At 52.7% G+C, this 17452-nt stretch overlaps 1 protein-coding gene across 1 annotated transcript in view; it reads right to left on the bottom strand.

The window, feature by feature from the left end:
* LOC308578078 (putative helicase senataxin) overlaps positions 1-5552 on the bottom strand; it is a 287528-nt gene extending 281976 nt beyond the window's left edge. The window contains exon 1 of the mRNA XM_081178360.1: positions 5413-5552. The gene's annotated coding sequence lies outside the window, so the exon portion shown is untranslated. The remainder of the gene's footprint in view (positions 1-5412) is intronic.
* Between the last annotated feature and the right edge of the window lie 11900 nt (positions 5553-17452).

The raw sequence follows: 17452 nt of genomic DNA, 5'->3' as shown, positions 1-17452 counted from the left end.
TGCTGCTGAGGACCATTGGCCCAACTTTCTCAGTATTGCATACCCTTGCACACCCTTCAAGTATCCCTATTTTCCAGGGAGAGTCCCAGAATTACGAAAGCCATCCTGGCTTCTGATTTGATCTGGGAATGTCCCTGTTTCCCCATGTCAGTGCTGCCGCCACCAAATTCAGGGAGGAGCCGGCACTTGTCCTGAGCTGCGGCGGTGAGGGAGCATCCTGTGGACTCTCCATGGCCATTGCCGCCGCCACCAACCCCCTCCCTTGGGTAGCGCATAGAGGCTGCTGGAGAACGGGTGAGGATGTGGAATGTTGGAGGGCAGAGTATTAGCTATACTGAACCACTTCCCTGAGGGCACCACTGAAAACTACAAAGGCTTACATCTCCAGAAGCACTGGTGTCCATATCACATTCACTTGGGTATCACTCATTGGAGCCAACTCCTTGGGGTCGAGGTACATTCGGCCCAGGGTTCAAAACGAACACGTGCTTTTTGCAATTCAATAGCGCCGCCTTGCAACCAAGTTTAGATTTCCTGTTGCAATGTTGCGACTAAAATCTCCAGCAAGGGCAACATCCCTAAGAGCAAGCACAAAAGCTGAAAACCTGTTACCAGGTTGTTGAGCTTAAGGCACTCTGCAAGAAGCCTTTAGATACGCAGGAAGAAGAAATCTGATTCCATTGTGCTACTGTTTGCAAGAGCTGCAAAGCAAATTGTCTGCTGGTCTGCTGTAGAAAAAACAGCAGAGCAGCTGGTTTTTTCAGCCCACCCCCACACCTCCCCTCCAGAGCTGCTTGTGTTTAAGCAATGACCTTGGTGAGATAAAGAGCTCAGCCAAGAACAGCAAAGCCAGAGGAACAGAGGCTCCGTCTCCATAGCAACAAGACCAGATTTACATACCTCACAGAAAAAGGGGACTATGACTCAGTTGAGGGAGTCAGTAAGTAGACTTACAAGACTCTCCCCAGACTTCAAAAAAGATCCAGAATAAACGGTCCTTAGAACAGAAGATGGACCAACAAAACAAAGATGCTGCAGATAGTGTGGAAGCTATGGGACTTAGGGAAAACTTCCCACTGACAGGCACAAAGGCTCATAACGTAGTATCATGCTGCTCCTTTGCCTCTATGCTGACCTTGGAATCCTCACACATGTTCATCAGTGGATGAACCATCAGGAAGACTTGATCCACTAATTCAACTTGGCTCAGATAGAGAGAATTTATTAAGAGAGACTCTGAATACAGTCCTGGATGAACATCAGACAGACCATAATGGTGACATGAAAGAACTTACACCACATATGCATACAGGCTGTGTGGACTATGAAGTAGACCTGCGCACGTTATACAAATCACACCACAGCAGCGAGCATCAGGAATCTGCAAACCTTAAATATCTGGCACAAGAACTTCTAGAGAATGGTGAGCAAGAAACTGCTGTGCAAATATTTCCTGCTCGGCAAGAACAGCTACATGGCCAAAAGAAAAACTTGCATCTACCTGATGTTTCTTCCCAGGAGACTCTTCAAGAGTTCGACCTTCCAATATTCTTAAAAGAGTCAGAGCAATTAAATAAAGATGTTCCAATTGAAGGATTTTACAAAAGCCAATCATTTTGTCAAATGAGACAACCCGCATAGAGACCCCAATGGAATGACTATTATTGTTATTCATTCATCCAAGGTCCATGGACTGTTACAACAGTTAAAACACAATTATTTAAAAGCAATTTGAAACAATTTACTGTCACAGAAATAAGGTGGCTTCTAAAAATATGCCCAAGCAGGCAAATGCATAATTTTGCAGCCAGCCAACCCTTGTTGATTTTTTTTTTTTGGGGGGGGGGGTGGAGGCAACCAGATGGGGAGAAATGGATTCAAGTCCCTTTTTACCTTTAAAAATTCAGAGTAACCCTGGATCGGTCACTGTTTCTGAGACCAGTCAATCTCACAGAGCTGTTTGGTGGATAAAAAGTGGGGTGAGGAGGGAATAAACCTTCACCAGCACTAGGTACTACCATTGCTAAGATTGGTGGTGGGGCTAACCTGCCCCCCCCCCATGTTTTATTCAAGTAAATGCCCTTGCATGCTTAAGTTACAGTATAAAAAAACCCCAATTGTGCAACGATACAATATAGCTCTGTATTTAAGATACTATCTAAAACGCTCCCCACTCCAATCCCCAGCAAGTGACAGGGTCATAGCCTGTCCCATCAGGCTCTCCTTTAAACCAATTCAGACCACTGTTTACACAGACTAGCAGCAACCATCCAGTTTCACACAGAGGACATTTCCAGGGCCACCTGGAGATGCTGGGGATTTAAACTGGGACCTTCTGCATGTGAAATACTGTATATGCTCTACCAGGAAATTATTTCAGCCTAGGTGGTTGCAGTGGGGGTGGGGAAATATAAATGGGCAGTTCTCTGGTGGGTTGAAGTATGTGTCATAGGAGGTCAAACACACAAGAACCCTCTCCTGCGTGTGTGCAGATCAAGAAGGAAAGTCACATATTTGGGGGCTCTCCCCAGGTGTGTATTAGAAGGGAAGCAGCAAATGCATGGGGTGTTGTTCTTTTTCTGTGCGCGCGCGCGCAACAGAGATAAAAAAAAATGGTGGGGAGACTCTTCTGTGCTGTTTAGCGGGGGAAACAATCATATGGGAAGAAAATGCAGAAAGGGGGACTCCTGTGTGCCTGCTGTGAGGGGGAAACTGAGTTGCATGGAGAACAAATGAGGTGAGAAAATATGTCTGTTGAGGGCATGGGCGTAGCCTGTTGGGATATGAGTACTACGCAGCTGCGAACAAGCAGTTCAATGTTTACATCACATGATGGGTCTAACCGTGGGACAGGATGTTCCAAGCAATTCTCAGGGATTTGTTCTCTGTCTAATATGCGACCTTCCTGTTGTTTGTGTCGAGGAAGTCTAACGCAGTTGCTCGGAGGAGACTGAGTAAGCAGACATGCTTTTTGTACAGTGTACAGTCATGAATAAAGTAGAGATGAAATAGTCTACTTTCTGACTGTTTTCTTTCTCCTGCTGCTATGCAAGGGGGAAGGGGGTGTGCACCTTTCATCAGGGAGGTGTCGCCTATCAAGATCTCCCTGGTCTGCCAGGATGCCAGCCAGGGTAGGTCACCGGCAAACAGGCCCCAACAAGCCTGGGAAGATGAGCCAGCCTTCCCAAGGGGGCCAGTTTCCAACAAGTGGTAGCACGTGGATGGTCGAGGCAACAAGGCACAGCTAAGGGGGGCAGCTGTCCCCCTAAATCAAGTAAGTCCATACAAAATACTTAGATGAGGTTCCGCGCCCCCCCCCCATAAATCCTGGCTATGCCCATGGTGAGGGGCAAAAGGTCAAACACATGCAGTGGGGGGACGGGGTCTCTGCGTGTCCGTCAGGAGTAGAGATGTAAAATTTCCGGAAATTTTGAAGCCACGAGAAAAAAAACGTTTCCCCTCTGTTTTTTCCCGGGGGGGAAATGGAAATTTTGGAAAAATTGAAAAAAAGGTCAGTGTGGAGTAGTTTTACAAATTGCATAAAACACAGTGTAGATAAAAGTATTATGCTTGCAATAAAACAGGTAAGCAACCCCTTTTCCTCAAAAGCAACAAAAAAAAGCAAGAAACCATCAACATTAAAAATAATCAGATTTGCCCCTTAGAACCAACAGCAAATAAATTTAAGGTCCACCTCAATATTTAAGCTCCATAGAATGTCTACCCTTTGAGTAGTGCTTAAAAAAATAATCCAAAACAAAATCCAAAACAAAAACAAAACCAGAAGAAACAACATATACAGCTTATTCTATCTCATTTTTTGAACTACTGCTATCATTTTCCATTTCTTCTTCCTCTTCCTCTTTGTCATTTTTCTCATGGACTTCTAAAAAAAGGCTTTGGGGAAAAATGGGGGGGACACCTGTTTTTCCCCCTGTTTCCCCCCAGGTCTTTCAATCTCTACTTGACCACAGGCAGCGCAAAGCATAAGGCAATTTTTCTGCATGCCAGGCCAAGAAGTAACCAACATCCAGTTACTGAATAGTATGTTGCACTACGGCTTAAACTCTGAAAGGAAAAGGCGTGTATGTGCTTTTTTTATTGAATTTGTTATTATATATTATAAACCGGACGCGTGTGGCGCTGTGGGTTAAACCACAGAGCCTAGGACTTGCCGATCAGAAGGTCGGTGGTTCAAATCCCCGCGACGGGGTGAGCTCCCGTTGCTCGGTCCCTGCTCCTGCCCACCTAGCAGTTTGAAAGAACGTCAAAGTGCAAGTACAGTGGTACCTCGGGTTAAGTACTTAATTTGTTCCAGAGGTCTGTTCTTAACCTGAAACTGTTCTTAACCTGAAGCACCACTTTAGCTCATGGGGCCTCCTGCTGCTGCCGCACCGCCGGAGCACGATTTCTGTTCTCATCCCACTCAGCAAAGTTCTTGACCCGAGGTACTATTTCTGGGTTAGCGGAGTCTGTAACCTGAAGCGTATGTAACCCAAGGTACCACTGTAGATCAATAGGTACCGCTCCGGCGGGAAGGTAAACGGCATTTCCGTGCGCTGCTCTGGTTCGCCAGAAGCGGCTTACTCATGCTGGCCACATGTCCCGGAAGCTGTAAAGCGAGATGAGCGCCACAACCCCAGAGTCGTCTACAACTGGACCTAATGGTCAGGGGTCCCTTTACCTTTATTATAAACTGCATGATGGTAAGAGAGCTTTCTAAACAGTTTAGAAAAATATACAACGGAATACTAAAATGATTGATAAAACACAGTTAAAAGCAGGTATTTAAGAGTATTCGAAAGATCTTTAAAGTCAGCAGTGGTAAATCACATGCAGCTTCTACGTGTTCAGATGGGCTGCCCCTAACGAAAATGTTTTGAGCAGCACCCAGAAAGAGTGCAGTGAGAGCACCTGCCTGGTGTCAGTTGGCACGGGGCACCAAAGTGTGGGTGCTGGAAGGCCGGGGGGGGGAGGAAAAATTGGGGGGAGGGAACAGGTTTTTTCAGTCCCCCCCAAGCCATTTTTTTTTCAGGAAAAAAATTGGGGGGAAAGAGTGTGTGGAATATTCAACCTATATCAAACTTTTTTCCCATTTTTCCGGAAAAAAGCGGCTCTGGAAAAAAACAGAAAATACCTGGGGTTTTTCCCCATTTCCCCCCCAGGCCTTCCCATCTCTAGTCAGGAGAGAAACAGCCATATATAACGAGAGCACCCCTCTCCTGGCATGGGGGAGAGGAGGAGAAGCAAAGGCACCTTCTAGGATGTGATAGAAATGACGGGAGAGGAATAAAAAAAAAAGTTGTGAGGAGTAGCTGAGAGAGAAGGAGAATAGAAGCACCAGCACCCCATAAGAATAATTCATGATAATTAACTGTTGTTATGATGATGATTTTTTGTACTCCCCCTTACCTGCTTCTCCGGGCAGGAGTCTCCGAGGCAGTCAGCTGCACTCTCTCGCTCCTTCCCAACCCTCACACCGCCAGCCCGTTCTCCTGTTCTGGGGCTTTGCCTCGCTCCCTCCAGGCATTTCCGGTCGGAGTGGCCCAGCCCACTCCGCAACAGAAAATACTCATCCTAGGAGGTGGCCCCGCTCTCCTTCTGTCCCGCCTCTGACCGGAAAGAGTAAATTTTAGACCAGTATTAGGAAGAAGCCCGGAGCCACTTCCGGCTCTGCTTCCCGCTTCTCGGTCTCCTTACGGACTCTGCATAGACTTAGAAATCTATGATTCTTCTCATTCTAGAGACGAGACTTCCGAGTTATCTAGGAAATGCCTTGCTCACACACTGCGGCTGCGCGATATGATTAGAAGTAAAGCGAGGCGGGAATACGGGACTTGAGCACGGCGGTGATTGGGCGGCAGAGTCCTCACAGGAAAAGGGTAAAAGGCGGATCCAGCTGATTTTAAACGGATCCTCATGAATTCATATGATTTTTTCATTCAAATTAAATAAAGACACCATGATACTGTAGGCCATGTCTTACTCTGTAGGGGGACTGGGTTAAAGGCGGATCTACACGGATCCTCATGGATCCTCCACTTTTTAAAAAATAACTCCAACAAATCCAGTGTCAAATCACACCTGGATACAGACTGGACTATAAAAACGTGGATCCAACACTTTGCAGCACCACAAAAACATGGATCCACAGCATGGATCCTCATGAATTCATATGATTTTTATATTGAAACAAAATAAAAACACCATGATACTGCAGACCACATCTTAGTCTGTAGGCAGAACCAAACAAATCACGCATCCACTGTTTCAATGGTGCAAAAACATGGTTAAAAAACATGGATCCTCATGGTTTTTGCACTAGATCAGCTCGAAGTCACCATCAGATCAAACATCATGGCCATGGGCACATCCTGCACCAGAAAAAACTCGGATCCACAACTTCCTCGCCACTCCATAGCCCAAAAACGTGGTTTCGAAGCATAGATCCTCATGGATCCTCACGCTTTTTGCACTGGGCCACCCATAACTCACCGTCAAAACACACATCATAGCGAGGGGCACAGCCTGCACCACAAAAAACTCAGATCCATGGCTTCCTTGCCGCTTTAGGCGCAAAAACGTGGATTCGAAGAACAGATCCTCATGGATCCTCACGCTTTTTTCATTGGGACACCCCTACCGCACCATCAAATCACACATCATAGCCAGGAGGGGCATAGCCTGCACCACAGAAAACTCGGATTCATGGCTTCCTGGCTACTCTATGGCCCAAAAACGTGATTTCGAAGCACGGACCCTCATGGATCATCTTGTTTTTTGCATTGCCCACCCCAAACCCACGGTCAAATCACACATTGTAGTCAGGGGCACAGCCTGCACCACAAAAATCTAATATCCACCTGTTATGTACTGAGTTGAATAGGATCCAACTGCAGCAGTCTGATTGGTCCTAGAACAATAGGATCCAAATTGCAGCAGTCTGATTGGTCCTAGAACAATAGGATTCAGAATGCAGCAGTCTGATTGGTCCAAGAACAATGCAGCAGTATGATTGGTTGGCAGGAACCACCCAATCATGCTCCAGATATAAGTGAATCCACAACCTGATTGGCTTACAGTAGAATTCCAGAATTAACCAATCATGTGCAGCCCATTGTGTAAATAATGTATACAAAGCAGATACTTTGAGGGGACTTTCATTCATTCCTCCTCACCACTATGAGCTGAATAAAGAGCATGAAATCACTTTGCGACTCTGAGTATATTTCACTGGCGACAAAGGTGGGATCCCGCTGAGCTGACTGCCACACACAGCACCGCAGCACCGCCACCTGCCGCACCGCTGCCTCGCACCGTGTATCCAGGCTTCAGCTCCGGGACACAAGGAACTCAGAATGGCAACCGACAGCAGCTTCTCGCCGTTCAACCCCGCATCTGGAGACTGGGAATCGTACGCCTCCCGTTTCACCTTCCTTCTAGAAGCCAAAGGGGTCACCGACGAAGAAGATGCCAAGAAGAGGGCGATATTCTTCAGCATCTGCGAAGAGGAGACATTTGAAATCGCCCGGGCTCTCCTTGCACCTGAAGACGTTGCTACTGTTCCATACAAAACTATAATGGAACAGCTGAAGGGGCACTTTTCGCCGCAGCCCTCAGTGGTGACTCGTCGAAATGCCTTCTACGCAAAGCGGCAAGCCCCTGGGGAAACCATAACTGGGTTTGTGACCTCTCTCCGCCAAGCTGCCCGGTTCTGCAACTTCTTAGAGCTGGAGAACATGCTTCGTGACCGCCTCGTCGGTGGCCTGAAGGATGAGAAGCTGCAACAACGCCTCTACGCCAAGAAGGACCTAACGTTCCAGGTCGCTCTGGAGGAGGCCCTGGCAACGGAAGCTGCCAAGAGGTCGACGCAAGAGGCACGGCCGAGCCTGCCACCCCAACCGAGGGTCCACCATGAAGACCTCACCGACGACTCAGGATCTGACAGGGAGGAGGTGCACCGAGTACAGCAGCGCACTCAAGCAGCCCACATACCACAGCTGCCTCAACAAGAAGGAGGGAACTGCGCAAGCTGCGGGGAAAGTCACAAGAGGAGGACCTGCCGTTTCCGCAACGCAGAGTGCAGGCAGTGCAGAAAATTGGGACACATCGCCCGGGTGTGTCGAGCTCGGCCCACCCAACGCCAGGCATCAGATGACCAATCCAAGAGCCCCAGGTCCCAGGGCCCAACGCACCAAGGCAACTCTACGGAGCTCACGGACTTCCAGGTATACCAGTTGCCCCACCCCAACGTAGAGAAAATTTATGTAGAGGTACAGATAGAGGGGGCCCCATGCCGCATGGAGCTTGACACGGGTTCAACTCTATCCATAATCTCGGCAAGGACCTTAAGGAAACTGTGTCCTACTGGGGGTCCCAAACTCAGGCCGGCCCCATTCACCCTCCGGGACTTCCAGAAACGTAAGGTCCCCACAATGGGGGTGGGGACCTTCAGGGTGCAATACCGAGGGCGGACGCGGCAACTGGACTTGCTCGTGGTCAAGGGCCCCTACATTAGCTTACTGGGATTGGCATGGTTTGGACCACTGGGGCTAGCCATCACCGGGGTGAACCGCACTACCTTACAAGTGGACGTGGACGCCATCTGCAAGGAATTTCCAGGGGTTTTCGATGGGAAATTGGGACAGTATACGGGCCCCCCCATTGCTCTACAGCTTGACCCCGCAGTACGACCGGTCAGGCTCAAGGCCCGCCGGGTCCCGTTCGCCCTGAAACCCCATATAGACGAGGAATTGGACCGGCTCGTGGAGCAAGGCATGCTGGAGCCGGTGCCTAATGCCCCCTGGGAAACCCCAATCGTCACACCCGTCAAGCCTAATGGTTCGGTCCGCATCTGCGCAGACTACAAATGTACCATAAACAAGGCCCTCATAGCCCATGCATACCCAGTGCCAGTGGTCAGCCATGTCCTTGCCACCCTGGCTGGGTCGAAATTTTTTGGCAAGCTGGACTTGGCCCAAGCATATCAACAGCTGCCAGTAGATGAGGCCACAGCAGAGGCACACACGATTGTGATGCACAGAGGAGCGTTCAGGGTAAAGCGGCTGCAATTCAGTGTCAGTGTGGCACCAGGCATATTCCAGAATCTAATGGACTCGCTCCTTAAAGGGATTCCTGGCGTCACCCCCTTCTTCGATGATGTGTTGATTGCCGGGCCCACACCAGAGGAGTTTGAGGACCGCCTCCGCACCGTTCTGCACCGTTTCCAGACGGCGGGTCTCAAGGTGAAGCGGGAAAAATGTCTACTAGGAGTGCCTCAGGTGGACTTTCTGGGATTTATGGTGGACGCAGAACGGGTCCACCCAACTGGGGACAAGGTACGGGCCATTTGTGATGCCCCAGCGCCCAAGAGCAAGACTGAACTTCAGGCCTTCTTGGGACTATTGAACTTTTACCATTCCTTCCTTCCCCACAAGGCGGCGGTAGCGGAGCCCCTACACAGACTCCTGGACAAGCGGGCCCCTTGGGTGTGGGGCCAGCGCCAGGAGGCTGCATTTCAGGCAGTCAAGGACTTGCTTGTCTCAAACTCAGTCTTGGCACACTTCGATGAGAGGCTGCCGGTGGTGCTAGCATGTGACGCCTCGCCCTATGGCATCGGCGCTGTCCTGGGACACCAACTCCCGGATGGAAGAGAGGTACCGGTGGCATACTTTTCCCAGACACTCAACGCAACCGAGCAGAACTACTCGCAAATAGACAAGGAGGGTCTGGCAATTGTGAAGGGAGTAAAAAAATTCCATGGTTTCTTGTACGGGCGGCCCTTCACCGTGGTGACTGACCACAAGCCGTTGCTTGGCTTGTTTGCCCCCGAAAAGCAGACCCCCCAAGTGCTGTCTCCTCGCGTCCTCAGGTGGTCAGTTTTCCTTGCCAGCTACCAGTATGCACTGATTCACCGCCCGGGGAAGGCGATGGGTCATGCGGACGCCCTAAGCAGGCTACCACTACCGGAAACAGGCCCCGACCCAGCACCTGCACAAGAGGTTATGAGCCTGGAGCTGCTTCCCGACCGCCCCATTCAGGCACAAGAAGTTGCACACCATTCCAAGAAAGATAGGGTCATCTCCCGGGTCCTGGACTGGGTGTGGAGGGGATGACCCAGCAGCAGCCCTGGGCCAGAATTCTCTGGCTACACAACCCGCAAACATGAACTGTCGGCCCACAAGGGGTGCCTGTTATGGGGAAGCAGGGTCGTTGTTCCCCAGCCCCTCCGCAAAAGGGTCCTCACAGCCCTACACGAGACACACCCAGGGGTAGTAAGAATGAAGGTCCTTGCCAGGAGTTATGTGTGGTGGCCAGGGATCGACGGAGAGATAGAGGCCTGGGTCAAACACTGCCAGGCCTGCCAAGAATCCCGCCCAGATCCCCCAAGGGCCCCAGTCCAGTCCTGGGAGTCCGCCCGAGCACCATGGTCACGCCTGTATGTGGATTTCGCTGGCCCCTTTCAGGGGAAAACATTCTTCATAGTGGTGGACTCCTACACCAAATGGCTGGAAGTCGCACTGGTACCGTCCACTTCCACGTCCGCAGCCATCCGGGTACTACGCAGGCTGTTTGCAACCCATGGGCTCCCTGACACTCTCGTCTCAGACAACGGGACTGCATTTACGTCAGGAGAATTCCAAACCTTCACAGCGCAGAACGCCATCCGCCACATCCGTTCGGCGCCATTCCACCCTGCCACCAATGGCCAAGCAGAACGCATGGTGCGGACCACCAAGGACACCCTTCGCCACATGACGCAAGGGGATTGGGAGTACCGCCTTGCCAAATTCCTTCTAGCACAGCACAGCACCCCCAGCTCAACGACTGGCTGGAGCCCCGCTGAACTACTAATGGGTTGGCGCCTTGCAATCAGATTGGACCGCCATCTCCCCGATAGAGCTCAGGATGAGGTAGTGGTGGGGGAAGGCAGGAACCCCCGGACCTTCGAGGCCCAGGACCCAGTGTACGTAAAGAATTTTGGGGCAGTCCCAGCATGGGTACCCGCCACAGTCACCAGGGTCACTGGCCCCGTGTCGTACGAGGTGCTAACGGATGGGGGGCAATGCTGGCGCCGCCACTGCGACCAGATACGGCGACGATTCCCAGGAGAAAACCAGGAGGAGGAAAGGTCAGAGGAGTCCCAAGGGAACAGAGGGGTAGTGAGGCCCATAGACCAGAAGGGGCCAGCAGGAGAGGCAGAATCAGTAAATACAGAGAGGACCCGCGAGGCCGAAAGGACACCGGAACCAGAACCACGACTTAGCGAGCCGGTTGCGCCAGACCAAACAGGCCCATCACAGCCAGCATCCTTGGAACACGAGCCAGAACCTGAACCCCGGACCAGGGAACACCCCAGGCCGCAACGCACACGTAGGCCGCCGGTGTACCTCGAGGACTATGAATGCGACCTCCCGGGCATGACTGGAACTTAGAGGGGAGGGGTGTTATGTACTGAGTTGAATAGGATCCAAACTGCAGCAGTCTGATTGGTCCTAGAACAATAGGATCCAAATTGCAGCAGTCTGATTGGTCCTAGAACAATAGGATTCAGAATGCAGCAGTCTGATTGGTCCAAGAACAATGCAGCAGTATGATTGGTTGGCAGGAACCACCCAATCATGCTCCAGATATAAGTGAATCCACAACCTGATTGGCTTACAGTAGAATTCCAGAATTAACCAATCATGTGCAGCCCATTGTGTAAATAATGTATACAAAGCAGATGCTTTGAGGGGACTTTCATTCATTCCTCCTCACCACTATGAGCTGAATAAAGAGCATGAAATCACTTTGCGACTCTGAGTATATTTCACCACCGCTTCCTGATCATACCATGGCCCAAAAACCGGTTCTTGAAGCACGTATCCTCATGGATGATCTTGCTTTTTGCATTGGCCACCCCAAACTCACCGTGAAATCACACATCAAAAAACTCAGATCCATGGCTTCTTGGCCATTCTAGGCCCATAAACGTGGTTTTGAAGAACGTATTCTCATGGATCCGCATTGAGCCTCAGGTTTTTTGCATTGGGCCCCCCAAACTCACCATCAAATCACACATCATAGCCAGGGGCACAGCCTGCACCAGAAAAAACAAGGATCTACAGCTTCCTGGCCAAACCATGGCCCAAAAAACGTGGTTTCGAAGCATGGATCCTCATACATCCTCATGTTTTTTGCATTGGGCCCCACATAACTCACTGCCAGATCACACATCGTAGCCAGGAGCACATCCTGCACCACAAAAAAACAAGGATCTACAGCTTCCTGGCTAAACCATGGCCCAAAAAGATGGTTTCCTCATGCTTTTTGAACTGGGTCAAACCAAACTCACCGTCAAATCATACATACAGCCTGCACCACAAAAATCCAGGATCTACCACTTCCTGGTCATACCGTGGCCCAAAAACATGTTTTTGAAGCACGTATCCCCATGGATCCTCACGCTTTTTACATTGGGCCAACCCAAAATCACCGTCAAATCACACATGATAGCCAGGGGCACAGCCTGCACCAGGAAAAAAACAGATCCATGGCTTCTTGGCCGTTTTAGGCCCAAAAATGTGGTTTCGATGCACGGCTCCTCATGGATCCTCACGCTTTTTGCATTGGGCCAACTGTAACTCACCGTCAAATTACCGTCAAATCCTCATTGATCTTCATGTTTTTTGCATTGGGCCCCTCCCTAACTCACCTTCAGATTGTTATTGGTTTCAGAACTCACAGGGTTAAGGAGTTCTGGTGACGTCTCTTTCCTGAGGCGTGGTTAGAAACACATACGGGAGTGGTTAGAGGCTAAGTGTGTCAGTCTGTTTTCGCTTTTGCGGAGAGAGGACGCAAGATGTGTGCGTTGTCGCCCGGAGAGATTTAAGAGATGTTTTACTTCATGATTAAAGGCTAACAAGATAAGGAACGCCTTTGTGTCTGCTCTGAATTTATTACCCACACTGGCTGCAATTGCTTCTCACCGCTGTGTATGCTCTGCTATCGGCAAGAGGCAGAGGCAGGAAGGATTTTTGGATCGGCACGAACAGTCTGCAAGCTGCGCAACAGGAAGCGTGCTGGACTCCATGTTTGTTTTTCTTGGCACTCATGGCAACTTTGGCCTCTCCGTTGCCATAGGTTATGGATGCTTGCCAACGCTTTGAAGCATTGCAGGAACGTCCCATAGCTAGGGTCACAGCAGCACCACAAAAAAAATTCCACGGCTTCCTAGCCGCTCCACGGCCCAAAAACGGGGTTTCGAAGCACTGATCCTCATGGATCCTCACGCTTTCTGCATTGGGCCTACCCAACTCACCGTCAAATCACAAATCATAGCCAGGGGCAGAGCCTATACCACAAAAAAACATGGCTCTACAGCTTCCTGGTGATACCGTGGCCCAAAAACATGTTTTTGAAGCACGTATCCTCATGAATCCTCACGCTTTTTACATTGGGCCAACCCAAACTCACCGTCAAATTACACATGATAGCTAGGGGCACAGCCTGCACCAGAAAAAACACAGATCTATGGCTTCTTGGCCAATTCTAGACCCAAAAAGGGGGTTTCGAAGCACAGCTCCTCATGGATCCTCACGCTTTTTGCATTGGGCCACCCATAACTCACCGTAAAAATCACACATCATTACCAGGGGCACAGCCTGTACGACAAACAAAAAGGATCCACGGCTTCCTGGCCATACCATGGCCCAAAAACATGTTTTGGAAGTACGTATCCTAATGGAACATGTTGCTCTTTGCTGCTGCTGCTGCTCTAGTGAGTGCTGGGTGGGCCGCTCCCTTTCCTGCCAACTCCATCTGGCCTAGGGGGCGGAGCCTGCACTCACCACCACAGCTTAAGAGGCCTGAGGGAGGCTTCCGGGACACTGCTGCTGCTCTAGTGAGTGCTGGGTGGGTGGCTCCCTTTCCTGCCAACTCAATCGGGCCTAGGGGGCGGAGCCTGCACTCACCGCCACAGTGTAAGAGGCCTGAGAGAGGCTTCCGGGACACTGCTGCTGCTGCTGCTCTAGTGAGTGCTGGGTGGGCCGCTCCCTTTCCTGTCAACTCCATCAGGCCTAGGGGGCGGAGCCTGCACTTACCGCCACAGCTTAAGAGGCCTGAGGGACGCTTCCGGGACACTGCTGCTGCTGCTCTAGTGAGTGCTGGGTGGGCCGCTCCCTTTCCTGCCAACTCCATCTGGCCTAGGGGGCGGAGCCTGCACTCACCGCCACAGCTTAAGAGGCCTGAGGGAGGCTTCCGGGACATTGCTGCTGCTGCGGCTCTAACAAGTGCTGGGTGGGCCGCTCCCCTTCCTGCCAACTCCATCTGGCCCAGGGGGCGGAACCTGCACTCACCGCCACAGCTTAAGAGGCCTGAGGGAGGCTTCCGGAACACTGCTGCTGCTGCTCTAGTGAGTGCTAGGTGGGCCACTACCTTTCCTGTCAACTCCATCTGACCTAGGGGGCGGAGCCTGCACTCACCGCCACAGCTTAAGAGGCCTGAGGGAGGCTTCCGGGACACTGCTGCTGCTCTAGTGAGTGCTGGGTGGGCCGCTCCCTTTCCTGCCAACTCCATCTGGCTTACGGGGCGGAACCTACACTCACCGCCACAGCTTAAGAGGCCTGAGGGAGGCTTCCGGGACACTGCTGCTGCTGCTCTAGTGAGTGCTGGGTGGGCCGCTCCCTTTCCTGCCAACTCCATTTGGCCTCGGGGGCGGAGCCTGCACTCACCACCACAGCTTAAGAGGCCTGAGGGAGGCCTCTGGGACACTGTTGCTGCTCTAGTGAGTGCTGGGTGGGCCGCTCCCTTTCCTGCCAACTCCATCGGGCCTAGGGGGCGGAGCCTGCACTCACCGCTACAGCTTAAGATGCCTGAGGGAGGCTTACGGGACACTGCTGCTGCTGCTGCTCTAATGAGTGCTGTGTGGGCCGCTCCCTTTCCTGCCAACTCCATCTGGCCTAGGAGGCGGAGCTTACACTCACCGCCACGACTTGAGAATCCTGAGGGAGGCTTCCGGGACACTGTTGCTGCTGCCCCTGCTGCTGTTCTAGCGAGTGCTGGGTGGGCCGCTCTTTCCTGCCAACTCCATCTGGCCTGGGGGCGGAGCCTGCAATCACCGCCACAGCTTAAGAGGCCTGAGGGAGGCTTCCAGGACATTGCTGCTGCTACTGCTCTAGTGAGTGTTGGGTGGGCCGCTCCCTTTCCTGCCAACTCCACCTGGCCTAGGTGGCGGAGCCTGCACTCACCGCCACAGCTTAAGAGGCCTTAGGGAGGCTTCCAGGACATTGTTGCTGCTACTGCTCTAGTGAGTGCTGGGTGGGCCGCTCCCTTTCCTGCGAACTCCATTTGGCCTAGGGGGCGGAGCCTGCACTCACCGCCTCAGCTTAAGAGGCCTGAGGGAGGCTTCCGGGACACTGCTGCTACTGCTCTAGTGAGTGCTGGGTGGGCCGCTCCCTTTCCTGCGAACTCCATTTGGCCTAGGGGGCGGAGCCTGCACTCACCGCCTCAGCTTAAGATGCCTGAGGGAGGCTTCCGGGACACTGCTGCTGCTGCTGCGCTACTGAGTGCTGGGTGGGCCGCTCCCCTTCCTGCCAAGTCCATCTGGCCTAAGGGACGGAGCCTGCACTCACCACCCCAGCTTAAGAGGCCTGAGGGAGGCTTCCGGGACACTGCTGCTGTGTCTGCTCTACTGAGTGCTGGGTGGGCCGCTTCCTTTCCTGCCAACTGCATCTGGCCTAGGGGGCGGAGCTTGCACTCACCGCCACAGCGTAAGAGGCCTGAGGGAGGCTTCCGGGACACTGCTGCTGCTCTAGTGAGTGCTGGGTGGGCCGCTCCCCTTCCTGCCAACTCCATCTGGCCTAGGGGGCGGAGCTTGCACTCACCGCCACAGCTTAAGAGGCCTAAGGGAGGCTTCCGGAACACTGCTGCTGCTCTAGTGAGTGTTGGGTGGGCCGCTCCCTTTCCTGCCAACTCCATCTGGCTTACGGGGCAGAACCTACACTCACCGCCACAGCTTAAGAGGCCTGAGGGAGGCCTCTGGGACACTGTTGCTGCTCTAGTGAGTGCTGGGTGGGCCGCTCCCTTTCCTGCCAACTCCATCGGGCCTAGGGGGCGGAGCCTGCACTCACCGCTACAGCTTAAGAAGCCTGAGGGAGGCTTCCGGGACACTGCTGCTGCTGCTGCTCTAATGAGTGCTGTGTGGGCCGCTCCCTTTCCTGCCAACTCCATCTGGCCTAGGAGGCGGAGCTTACACTCACCGCCACGACTTGAGAATCCTGAGGGAGGCTTCCGGGACACTGTTGCTGCTGCCCCTGCTGCTGTTCTAGCGAGTGCTGGGTGGACCGCTCTTTCCTGCCAACTCCACCTGGCCTAGGTGGCGGAGCCTGCACTCACCGGCACAGCTTAAGAGGCCTCAGGGAGGCTTCCAGGACATTGCTGCTGCTACTGCTCTAGTGAGTGCTGGGTGGGCCGCTCCCTTTCCTGCCAACTCCATCTGGCCTAGGGGGCGGAGCCTGCACTCACCGCCACAGCTTAAGACGCCTGAGGGAGGCTTCCGGGACACTGCTGCTGCTCTAGTGAGTGCTGGGTGGGCCGCTCCCTTTCCTGCCAACTCCATCTGGCTTACGGGGCGGAACCTACACTCACCGCCACAGCTTAAGAGGCCTGAGGGAGGCTTCCGGGACACTGCTGCTGCTGCTCTAGTGAGTGCTGGGTGGGCCGCTCCCTTTCCTGCCAACTCCATCTGGCCTCGGGGGTGGAGCCTGCACTCACCACCACAGCTTAAGAGGCCTGAGGGAGGCCTCTGGGACACTGTTGCTGCTCTAGTGAGTGCTGGGTGGGCCGCTCCCTTTCCTGCCAACTCCATCGGGCCTAGGGGGCGGAGCCTGCACTCACCGCTACAGCTTAAGATGCCTGAGGGAGGCTTACGGGACACTGCTGCTGCTGCTGCTCTAATGAGTGCTGCGTGGGCCGCTCCCTTTCCTGCCAACTCCATCTGGCCTAGGAGGCGGAGCTTACACTCACCACCACGACTTGAGAATCCTGAGGGAGGCTTCCGGGACACTGTTGCTGCTGCCCCTGCTGCTGTTCTAGCGAGTGCTGGGTGGGCCGCTCTTTCCTGCCAACTCCATCTGGCCTGGGGGCGGAGCCTGCAATCACCGCCACAGCTTAAGAGGCCTGAGGGAGGCTTCCGGGACACTGCTGCTGCTGCTGCTCTAGTGAGTGTTGGGTGGGCCGCTCCCTTTCCTGCCAACTCCATCTGGCCTAGGTGGCGGAGCCTGAACTCACCGCCACAGCTTAAGAGGCCTTAGGGAGGCTTGCAGGACATTGCTGCTGCTACTGCTCTAGTGAGTGCTGGGTGGGCCGCTCCCTTTCCTGCGAACTCCATTTGGCCTAGGGGGCGGAGCCTGCACTCACCGCCTCAGCTTAAGAGGCCTGAGGGAGGCTTCCGGGACACTGCTGCTGCTGC

This window comes from Podarcis bocagei (assembly GCF_964188305.1).
Source record: "Podarcis bocagei genome assembly, chromosome: W".
Taxonomy (NCBI): domain Eukaryota; kingdom Metazoa; phylum Chordata; class Lepidosauria; order Squamata; family Lacertidae; genus Podarcis; species Podarcis bocagei.
The sequence above is the reverse complement of the archived record's forward strand: the minus strand, read 5'-3'. Positions and strand labels throughout refer to the sequence as shown.